The sequence below is a fragment of the Spinacia oleracea genome, chromosome 2 (genome assembly GCF_020520425.1).
Source record: "Spinacia oleracea cultivar Varoflay chromosome 2, BTI_SOV_V1, whole genome shotgun sequence".
NCBI lineage: Eukaryota > Viridiplantae > Streptophyta > Magnoliopsida > Caryophyllales > Amaranthaceae > Spinacia > Spinacia oleracea.
In genome coordinates, this window is record NC_079488.1 from 7,526,252 (window position 1) to 7,537,244 (window position 10,993).

The 10,993-nt window shown below is 36.6% G+C and overlaps 1 pseudogene; it reads left to right on the top strand.

Annotated features, from left to right (window-relative positions):
* Positions 1-2,272: 2,272 nt before the first annotated feature.
* LOC110777654 (uncharacterized) lies at positions 2,273-7,146 on the top strand (annotated as a pseudogene).
* The last annotated feature ends 3,847 nt before the right edge of the window (positions 7,147-10,993 follow it).

Consider the following 10,993-nt stretch of genomic DNA (forward strand, 5'->3'; position numbering starts at 1 on the left):
CAAGATATGTTGGTCTTCACAAGTTGGATCAGAAATGCAAAAATAGGCTGAAGCTGCTACACGCCAGTTTAGATATTTGGTGCAAATTTTCTAATTATTTTTTAAAGAACAAGGAATTATTTAGATTTAACTCTTAGTATTAAACAAGTTATTTGATCTTATTAGTTTGGTTTTTTGACTCACTGAAATTGTTTATTATGAATCTTTTGTGATTGATTCGTTTAATATAAATTTAGTATATTATTCTATATACTTTTTATGATTTTGAATAAATTGCAGGTTATAAATATTCTTCATATTAACGACAAAATATATCTATTTTATATAGTCAAATTAACGTCGAAATATTTTGTCGTTGTTGGACGATAATAAAAATTATTGTGCCAATTTGATTCTTTTTTTACGTCAATTTTGTTGGTCGTTATTTGTCGTTTGTTCGACGTCATTGAATATATAATAACGACGAGCAATCATTTTGTCGTTAATAAATAACGACGAACAATAATTTTGTCGTTAATAAGTAACGACAAACAATAATTTTGTCGTGTAAAATTCACGACGAACGTTGACATTAATGCTATTAACGTCGGAAGCTATTACGACAAAACTAACGACGAACTTGGTTCGTCGTTAAAGGTTTTAACGACGAAATTTTGGACTTGTAACGACGAAAAAATTCGTTGTTATAAACCCTTTTTCTAGTAGTGTTAATATCATTAATTCCACTTGAACTGAAGCGGCCTCTAGCTAGGCATTCAGCTCACTTGATCTCACTGAATTATTAACTTGTTAATTAATACTGAACCGCATTTATTAGACTTAACATAGAATGCATACTTGGACCAAGGGCATTATTTCCTTCATCCGCCTCCTCCCACCTCCTCGGGAAGAAAGGGCGAACCACAAATCGACCAGTGGCCCCAGTTCGTTGGCTCGACCCAAATTGGGCTCCGCTTCCCGCACGTTCCTCAACCTCGGAAGGGACATTCCTCACATCCTCCTCCGAACCACTAGAGGAGGACGCTGTGTTGAATTTCCTCTTCCACCTTCCTCCGGCCATGGCAAGAACTTCGAAAAGGACAGGATGCCGAAGATACAGAGTGGGGGAATGAAAGCAACAAAAAGGGAAACAAATTACCTTTCTCGGAGCGGAAATAGCCGATAAGTCGAACTGAGTGAAAATCCGAAGCTGATTCTCAACGAATTCACGAAGATCTGAAGAAAACTCACAAGAAATGTCACCGGATTTCTGGGAAAGCTTGAGAGAGATTTGGGTGAATAAAGTTTTAAAATGTGGTTTGGGTCGAGTATTTATAGACCTTGGCACGAAAAACCGCCCAACTTCCGCTACATCTTGGACCGTACGATGGACACCGCATCTGAAGCGTCCTTTGGACACTTGTCCCACTAGCGCACGGATTCAAACGCCCCTTTTTGAAAAAAGAGGGGGAAATCTTTCAACTTCTGGAACTGGGAAACCCGCCCATTTATTCCTAAATGGACCGGGTCTGGGGGCATGTTGTTTGGGCTCCCAATTGGAAACCAATTGGGCCTCTAAGTCCAAAGCCCAATGGCTCAATACAGCAACATCAAACCCACAAGCGCTACATTCCAAAAAGGCTATCCAGCCACCAATCAAGGCCCAAGGCCCAAATAGTAATAAATGACCTATGGGCACATTTACTACTAAAACACTATAAATAAGCCGCCAAGGCACACACCCCAAGGTACGTCCATTTCACGCCTTAAGACTACTCTTCTAGAGAACTTCTCTCTCTAGAATCCGAGCATTGTTCTTACTTAGGCATCGGAGGGGCTTTCCTCGGAAACACCCCCGAGGCTAGTAACTTGTTTATTGTGCAGGTTGATTTGGACACGACACATTCGAGCTAGCAAGATCTTCAACACACACAAAAGGGCCTTCATTCGAAGCCCATTGTTTCATCCACTTCAACACCGGAACATCTACAATTTCATTTTTCTGTTGATTTTATTTGCAATTTTCTAAATTGTTAAATATATTCTGGGTTGGGTTTTTTTTGTTATCTTTGTTTTGGTGTTGTGAGATTCGTATTATACTTGTATGATATGTTTCCATTTTTCTGATATGATGGGTTTCAATCAAATTGTTAAATACATCCTGTTGTGTTTGTTTGGTGTATTTTCATGAGAAATTCTACTTGGAATTCGTATAATCCTATTCATTTTTTCTGACAATCACTGTTCTATCTTTCACTCCATAGTTTGTGTTGTTGTAGAATTTCAAAGAGAGATGGCAAACCAAGGAGCTAAGAAGAGAAAGGAAGAGAATGCCCGTCATATGTCAAACATTCTTCACCTAATTATTGGGTGTAATGTAAATTCCTACCCCTATCCCCTTTTCTGAATTGCTTTTCTGCAACTATTGATAGATGATGTGATTGGAAGCAATCATTATATGAAAATGTATGTCTAACTACAAATGTAGTCTAAAATTCACTATTCTTTAACTTTTGGTTAGAAAGCACTGAATTAAAACAACCCATCAAAATTCCTGCCTTTCTTAAAGTTGTAAAGTAGCATATGTTCATTTCACATTTGATTAAGGGTAAGTTGGAAATACAGGTACCCTTCCTATAATTGAGGCATATCAATTCAATAATGGTATTAGGGTTATATTGATGACTTGATATAGGGGGAAAATGTGATGATCGGTAAGGTTCAAGGCTTTAAGCTTATGTTGGGGTCTTTAAGTATAGAGCGCCATTTATCAACATTGTCAATGGTCGTTGAATATAGGGTAATGTTGATGACTTGATATAGGGGGCAAATGTGATGATCGGTAAGGTTTAAGGCTTAAAGCTTATGTTGCGGTCTTTAAGTATAGAGTGCCGTCTATCAATATTGTCAATGGTCGTTGAATAGGGTAATGTTGATGATTTGATATAGGGGGAAAATGTGATGATCGGTAAGGTTTAAGGCTTTTAAGCTTATGCCAGGGTCTTTAAGTATAGAGCACCATCTATGATCTATCAAAATTGTTGATGGTTGTTGAATATTTTTCGTGCTATTTGACTTACATGATGCTTGGATCTTTCCTTCTCTATACCTTTCAAAAAGTCATTTCAATTTGAGGTGTTTATTGTTGCATTGTTTAGAATCTCATGTTTAATAGTATCCTGATAGAGGTATTTTCCGTCGTTGAATGAATACACCTTTATCAAACAAAAATTATAAACACCTAACTAACCGGCTATATGAGGTATAGCGGCAAGCATAGGGATATTCCCAAGGAAACGGAGTGAAGTGAGTTCAATTGTTAAGCTAGTTTAGGACGGAGTTTGAAATTGAATTATCGACTACAATTCTAAGCTATCAAACAAGTTTTTGCAAATAAAGGGAAGCGTTAGGGAATTGGGAATAGACTAGGGTAATCGGGGAAGGACAAAGGCTAATCACACAATTACGAAGCAATGACTTGACATATAGGGGAAAAACAACTATTGACGAGCTCGCCACCTCTCGGATAGAGCGCGCTAAATCATCTAATCTAAGAAAACCTCTCGCGTGATCCTAGGACTAGACGACTTGCAATTGAGAACTACTTTTCACATGCATCATAGAGACTCACAATCTCTTGCCAAATCAAGATGACACACTCCAATTAATTCTAATTAAACTAGCATTTGCAACTACTAATTCATTAGTCATGGAAATCCTATCATAAAATCAAATTTAATCACATCAATAATCAACAATCATCCTTCAATTTCCCACAATTTAGCCCTAGGTTCACCCCTATCCCTAACTAGAAACTACTCACTACTCATGATTTTAGCTAAGGAAATCAAGGATTCAAAGCAGGTAGACATTGAATTGAAGGATTGAATGCAAGGAATCAAGAAACTAAGAATTCAATTGAGAATCAATGGAAAATTAGAATCAACAAAACTATCATCAAAGCAATTAAACAATCAAGAAAATCAAGATGAATAACAAAGCATAAAAGATTGAATTGAAATTGCAATAAAAATCAAAGAGTTGAAAGAGAATTACAAGTTGAAGCTTCCTCCAATGGTAGTTTCTCTCTCCTAATCCAAAGCTTGAAAATCTAAGAATTCTCTCTCTAATATTCTGAAAACTAATTTGGAAACTCTAAAATGAATTGTTATTGAAAAAATAATCGAAAAAGCTATTTATATGTTTCCCCAAATAGAAGCTAAAATTCAATTAACACACATAATTTTTGTGCGAGCAAACGGAGCGAAGACTGATTTCCTTCGTCATGTTCTACCGCACAAAATATCTGTGCGATCGAACAGACCTGACTTAGCCAAATTTCCCATATTGTTGCCTGGTTGGGTTCATTTCTTCTTCCAAGAACTACTCTTTCTACATATGTGATCCAAATCTTTATTATACGTTCTGAAGTGCTATTTTATCCGAGGGAACATTGCTTTTTCATGGAGTAACTTGGTGATGAATTATTATCCCTGCATTGGACTTTTAGTATTTGGTGTCTGACCATACTAAAGAAATACTTGTGTCATACTCATTCCAAATTTTATCTACACAAAATGTGGTGCTGTTTGCAATTAGAATAATAGCTTTAGCTATGATATAAGATGGTGCACTAGCACGGGTAAATACTTAGTATTAAACTCTGAACCTTTATGTATATTGACAATGGTTATAATCTGCACTTCATCTCACTAGAATATGCAGCCTCGGACAATGCTTCCCCCCCCCCCCCCGTATGGCTCCCCCCCCCCCCCCTCCCCCCACCAAATCGTACCTTTGCTCAGTCTCTAGACATTATCCTTTTGTGTATGACCTGTCTCACATCTCTCTCGATTGTACTCCCTCCGTCCCTAAAAAATTGCTCCATATACCATAAACTGTGAACCTTAGCCTTCTAATCTGCATTTCATCTCACTAGACCCCTTAGCCATCTAATCTGCAGCCTCAGCCAATGCTTTTTTTTTTCCTATATGGCTTCCCCCCCCCCCCCCCCCCCCCCCCGCCCCACCCCACCAAATCGCTCCTTTCTGGTTTGATTGGTGACAATGACGATCTCCTACGACGATTCATGTTAGCCGACCCCAAAACATTTTGGAACTAAGGCCTTGTTGTTGTTTGTGTTGTTGTATGACCTGCCTCACCACTCTCTAGATTGTACTCCCTCTGTCCCAAAAAGATGCCCCATATACCATAAATGAATGTCCCTATTTGTTGCTCCATACCTTATTTAGTTTGTGGTCCCCACATGTCTCTCCTGCACATCATTATTTAATCTAACTAAAAGACAAATATACCTACCATTTACTTTTGAATACAACCAATTCTTAATAAAGTGCACTAAAGCATTTGGGGCAATCTTTTAGGTACGGAGGGAGTACCTTCTTTTTGTGGAGCTCTGTCTCTTACTTGTTTAGTTATTCAGTAATAGTTCCATTTCAGTTTTGGTGTTAACTCATTAATGTAAAACGGGAAAAAAATTGTGATGCAATAATCTGATGATTATAATTCTCATCACCCAGGTTGCCTACATCTTGGTGAGGATGATTTTTTATCATTCTTCTTTCACTTGGAAGCACTGGTTTGGCATAATATTGACATCTTTGGCTTATGTAATGCCATATAAACAACTTGCTAGTATGGCTAAACCAGCCTACACAAATGATGGCGAGCTTATCGATGGTGGCTTTGATATGAGTACTGGAGGAGTCTGTGGGTATGGTTACAGTATGTCTTCACTTATCAATTTTATACCTTTTTATCTTTTCCCACAAAAAAACAAAAACAAAACTGAAGAGTCTAGGTAACATAGGTTTTGCTGCTTTTTCTGTGATAATTGGGTTAAAGTTTAAAATCAATCAACACTCTTAGCTTATTTCTTGGTTTAAGGAATTTCAAAGGTGCTGGCATCTAAAACCCAATCAACACAGTAGCTTATTCATAGATAATTTTTGTGTAATTTTTCATATATAATATCTCATTTTCTAAGCAATATTTTGCCATGTTTTTTTTCTTTTAGATACCAGGATTTGCGGCTTATAAAGCTTCTGGCTTCATCAAAGGCTTCATGTCAAACGATTCGGAGGTACCTTCCCGGCTTCCCTTACCTTCCCTTCCCCATGGAAAATCATTCTACATCGAGAACGTTTACGTTTTACATCAAACCAAACGTAGCCTATATGCTTCCGAGTTATTTGTCACACTAGTCCACCCCCACTTGCTTAATGAAGGCTATAATATTGTATTGTTTTACAAAAAGATCCATCATAGAAGTATTTGTTGGTGTTATTTGAATGTAGTGGCATACAAGGAAGTCCAATCATAAATCATTACTATTTTTACTATTTAGTACGGAGTAAATGTGACTGTTAATGGGTTGTGAATGGAGGGAGTAACTTTTAAGTTTTAACTTATTTACAGGGGGCGGAGGAGGATGAAAAGACTCGTAAGAAAAGAGAAAAGATGGAAAGGAAAGCTTCAAGACCAAAATTTGCGAAAGGACATTTTATTTTCCAGATAGTTTTCCACGGAAAGCTAGAAAAAGAAGAAATGCCCGGGATCAAGTTCGGGCAATGTGCAATGCAAGAAAAGAAAATGCAGCAAAAAACAACAATATAGCTCAGACTTCTTCAGCTACAGAAATTGTCTTCGGTTCCATAGTCTCTACTATCAAACAGGTGATGCAGGATAAAGATTCAGGAAAGGTTGGGAGCAATACTGATAAGGGTAAAGGAAAGGCTTTTGTTCCATTTGTTGTTGGTAGTTCAACAATTCCAAAGGATATAGAAATTGTTGAAGTTGAAGACGATGAGGAGATCAATTCTGTCACCAACAACTAATTTGGACCGTTCTTTTGGTGCGACGCAGGCTTCACAAGGTTATATATGGCGTCTTTTTGGATGTATATAATCCTAGTTTTAAAGCATAAGTATTTTCGTAATATCGATTATGGTATTAGGATAGATAACGATTTTCATCCTCATTTTGATAGTCCTATCTTTTGCGGGCTTAAGGAAGATAGTTAGCAGGACAAGGATGATTTGCTCAGCTGATCTGATTTTTTTCTGGATCATGCTTGCTTTTGTTAGTATTAAGGTTTTTATCCCTAATTAATTAATATATATATATCGTCGGTTTGCGTTAAAAAAAAAAAATTTGCGAAAACACCAACTTGATAGCTAGCTAGGTCTCTCGAATCTCGAATCTCGATCGAGGTAGTATCAGTGGCGGATCTAGAAATAGTACTAAGTGGGGTCACTATTACAAAATTAATGAAAAATTAACTAAATTAGGTACTTTTTAAAATGAATTAGTCGAAAATTAACTAAAATTATGCAATTTTTTTTGGCCAAGTGGGGTCAAGTGACCCCACTTCCCATACACTAGATCCGCCACTGGGTAGTATGTTTTCAACAAATACAGTGGAATCAGATTTAACAAAAAGTTCAGTTAAGGTCTGTCTGTATGTACGCTGTAGACTGTAGTAGTGGAATCTTTATCTAACCAAAGTGATTTTTTAGTTTAGTTTTCTTTTCTCTATCATATAGGATAAATTTAGATTTGCATTGGACGTACTTGTTTACTTGTTGTATCTTCATCATTCAATCTACAATTAAGATAATTAATTAAAGAAATCTAGAATCTTTTGTCTTACAAGGTTTCCATGTGTAATCTTATTTTTTCGGATTTGAAGTTGTTTAAATTAGCACCTTTTCACTACCAGGAACTTTTCCGGTAATCTTGTATCTGAATTTTGACTGTTTCGCATGTGTCACTGAATTAATAGCTTCCACTTAACCTTAAACTGAGGCCGTTGTTGGAAAAATTGATTCTAATAATCTTATGTTTGACCGGTTTTATTTTATTAATCCCACATATGAAGGTTTTTTTCCCATTAATCCAACCTTTTGGACCTATTCACTTTTATCGGTCTTAACAGATAAAGATATTTTTATGTCCAAAAATAGTGCTTCGTATGAAGTATAATATAAGAACATTATGAAACAGACTAAAACGAAAAGTGTAAATATTATTCCAGTCATGTTCATTTATTTTGTTAAGTTTCTCCTTGATTATATGATTTACATCAGTTTGACGGTTTTTTAAAGCTCGTTTATTAAGCTCGAATAAAGCTCGTTTTGCTCGAGCTAAACTAGTGAGCCCGAGACAACCGGATGTTTAAGGATCAAAGCTCGAATAGCAAACTGCAAAGCTCGAATAGTTATCAAGCTTAGCTCGAACAAGGTTTACCTTGAATCGGCTCAACTCGTTTGCAGAATTGCAGCCCTAACTTTTTGTTTCTAAATGTTTGTGTCAAAACCATATATGACACTCAAAGTGGGACGGAGAGAGTATATAATAATATAACTATAAATGCAGAATTCTGTACAATTTATTAGGATCTGGCAGGCATTGATTGTAAAAATCAGATCGGATTAGCGAAGAGGTGGCCAATTAGCATTTAGTTAATACTAGGTTACAGACAAAATTACAATTAATTGTCAGCTTTAGAACTCAGAAGTCAGAACTCAGCTAACTTGACAAAAACTCATGGTTACATTCTGCTAATTAAAAATTGTACTTGGAATAGTATTCATTTCCATTTTCCAGTTATCCAAAAATATATTTCACCCATAAATCTTGTTGCTCATTCATCCCTAGACCTGTCAAACGGGTCGGTCGGGTCGGGTTGTAAAAAATTACTTTCGGGTTCGGGTTGAATCGGGTCGGTCACTTTCGGGTTCGGGTTTGCAAATGCTTGTTCGGGACCCAGAACTTTCGGGTTCGGGTTGACCCAACGGGTTGAGAGATTTTAAAACGCGCATTATATTTTCATTAATTTAGGTTATAAATATACAAAATATTGGCACAAATTAACAAATTTTCCTACGAAAGTTTATATTTAGTCAAATTCAACCACAAAATGGCTTATAATTCAAATTAAAATCATATTACACACAACAATAGTAAAAACAACGTGTCTATTATGCTTAAATTTTCTCATAATCTCATTTATTACTATAAATACAATGATTTTCAATCGGTCGGGTCCAAAACGGGTTCGGTCGGGTTTTGACCCATTCCTTTTCGGGTTGCTCGGGTTCGGATAAAATCGGGTTACGGGTCACAAAATCTTGTTCAGGACCCAGTATTTTCGGGTCGGGTTCGGGTCGGTTTTCGGGTCGGGTCGATTTTTGACAGCTCTATTCATCCCTTATAAGTACAGTAGTATTAATAATCGATCATACAACAACAAAATATAGTATTAACTACTCTGTAGACTGTCACGGTCCGAATGTTTCGGACACGGGATCGTGTGGCGCGCTCCTACCTATTGGGCGGTAAGGGCGCAAGCCTTGTGCGGAAAGAATTCAAAGGAGCTCGTGAAGCACGATTGAGCAAGGTTTCTGAAAAGGAACGCTCTTGTCTATTGGCGACAAGAATAGGACACGAGCGCCGATCGGGCACTTGTGTGCGCACAACAGTCACAAGTGGGGCCGGCGACGCGAGTGTATCTATTTAGGAGACTTTGTTGAGGCAAGAAAGCTTAAAAACATGCGACAACACAATATCTATAAAGGCTTACAACAAAGTTAGTGATTAAGCAATGACAACTTCTGGTGAGATCCGTAAAAGCTTTGTCCACTCCCTTATTTACCCTTGTTTTTTTTGGGTACAAATAAGTTGAAAGGGCAATAATAAAATTACAAACAGAAAGGGGACTCGGACCTGAAACCTATCGTACTACAGGCCTATTGTGCTGTAACTAAAGAGAAACAATTCACCTATTAATTCAGCCACCATCATAAGTAATTTCGATTTTTTTTTTTTCATCAGGACATAATGCTTGTAGAACAGCTATAATTTGCTTTGATATGTCAGTTTCAAAGCTTGTACATGTGATCAAGGTTTTCACCCTGTTTCTGATGGGTGGGTACTGGTAGGGGGGCCATAGCCCTTGTGCTTATTCTTTTTTTTCAACAACACATCTCATGAACATCCATTATTAGAAAAGTATCTTGTTTATAATTATAAAATGAGGGATTGTTTGGTTGACACTTCAAAATGGGGGAAGTGGAAATTCATGGGAATTTATAGATTGACTAGTTGTTTGATTGACATAAAAAAGTAAAAATGGAGAAAGTTGAAATTCATGGGAAGTTTGAGTTCCTACAAAACAATGGAAGAAAATTACCTAGTACCCCCTTGATCATGGAAATCAGAAATTCACATGTTGTCAACCAAACAACTTTAGGTAGCGTTTGGATAAGAGCATTTTATTTCAAACGATGAATTTCAATTCTTTAATTTCAAATTCTAACATTCAATTCCAAATAATCTGTTTGGGAAAAACAAGAATTCTGAATCCGTTATTTCAAATCCCCTAATTTGTTTGGGAAGATATAATTTTGACTTCAAAATAAAAAAAAAATCCTACTTATTTCCTTGCAATAGTTATGAAAACTACATAATCAACACTTAACATAACATTCAAACAGAAAATTGATATTTAGATTTCTGATATTTAAAGCCCCATACAATGAAGAATTTGATCGGAGGACTGAACTCATTTTCACCTTAAAAATCCAAAATCAATTGATCTTGGAACTTTAGTTGCAAAAATTCAATTGATCTCTAGAATTTTAATTGCATAATAATGGAACCTAAAACGATTAAGAATGTATTAGTTCCACAACAATTGAATATGTGAACTCTTGAATTATTTGATTAATTAAGAACGCAGAACAGAAAATTAAAGTGTTAATAACAACATTAGAATTTGTGGGAAACCAAAACCCTAACTCTTCAATCACTGCTTTCATCTTCAATGTTACGGCGCCGACAGAGGTTGCGAGGCGGTAGCAAAGAGGCTCAGGGAAGCGACGACTGCAAGGAGGTTGTGAGAAAGAAACGTGATGATGAGGTTAAAGACAGAGAACAAATCCAAATTTGGCAGCAAACAAGGGACCGACGATGAAGGAGATAGAAAAAGGAT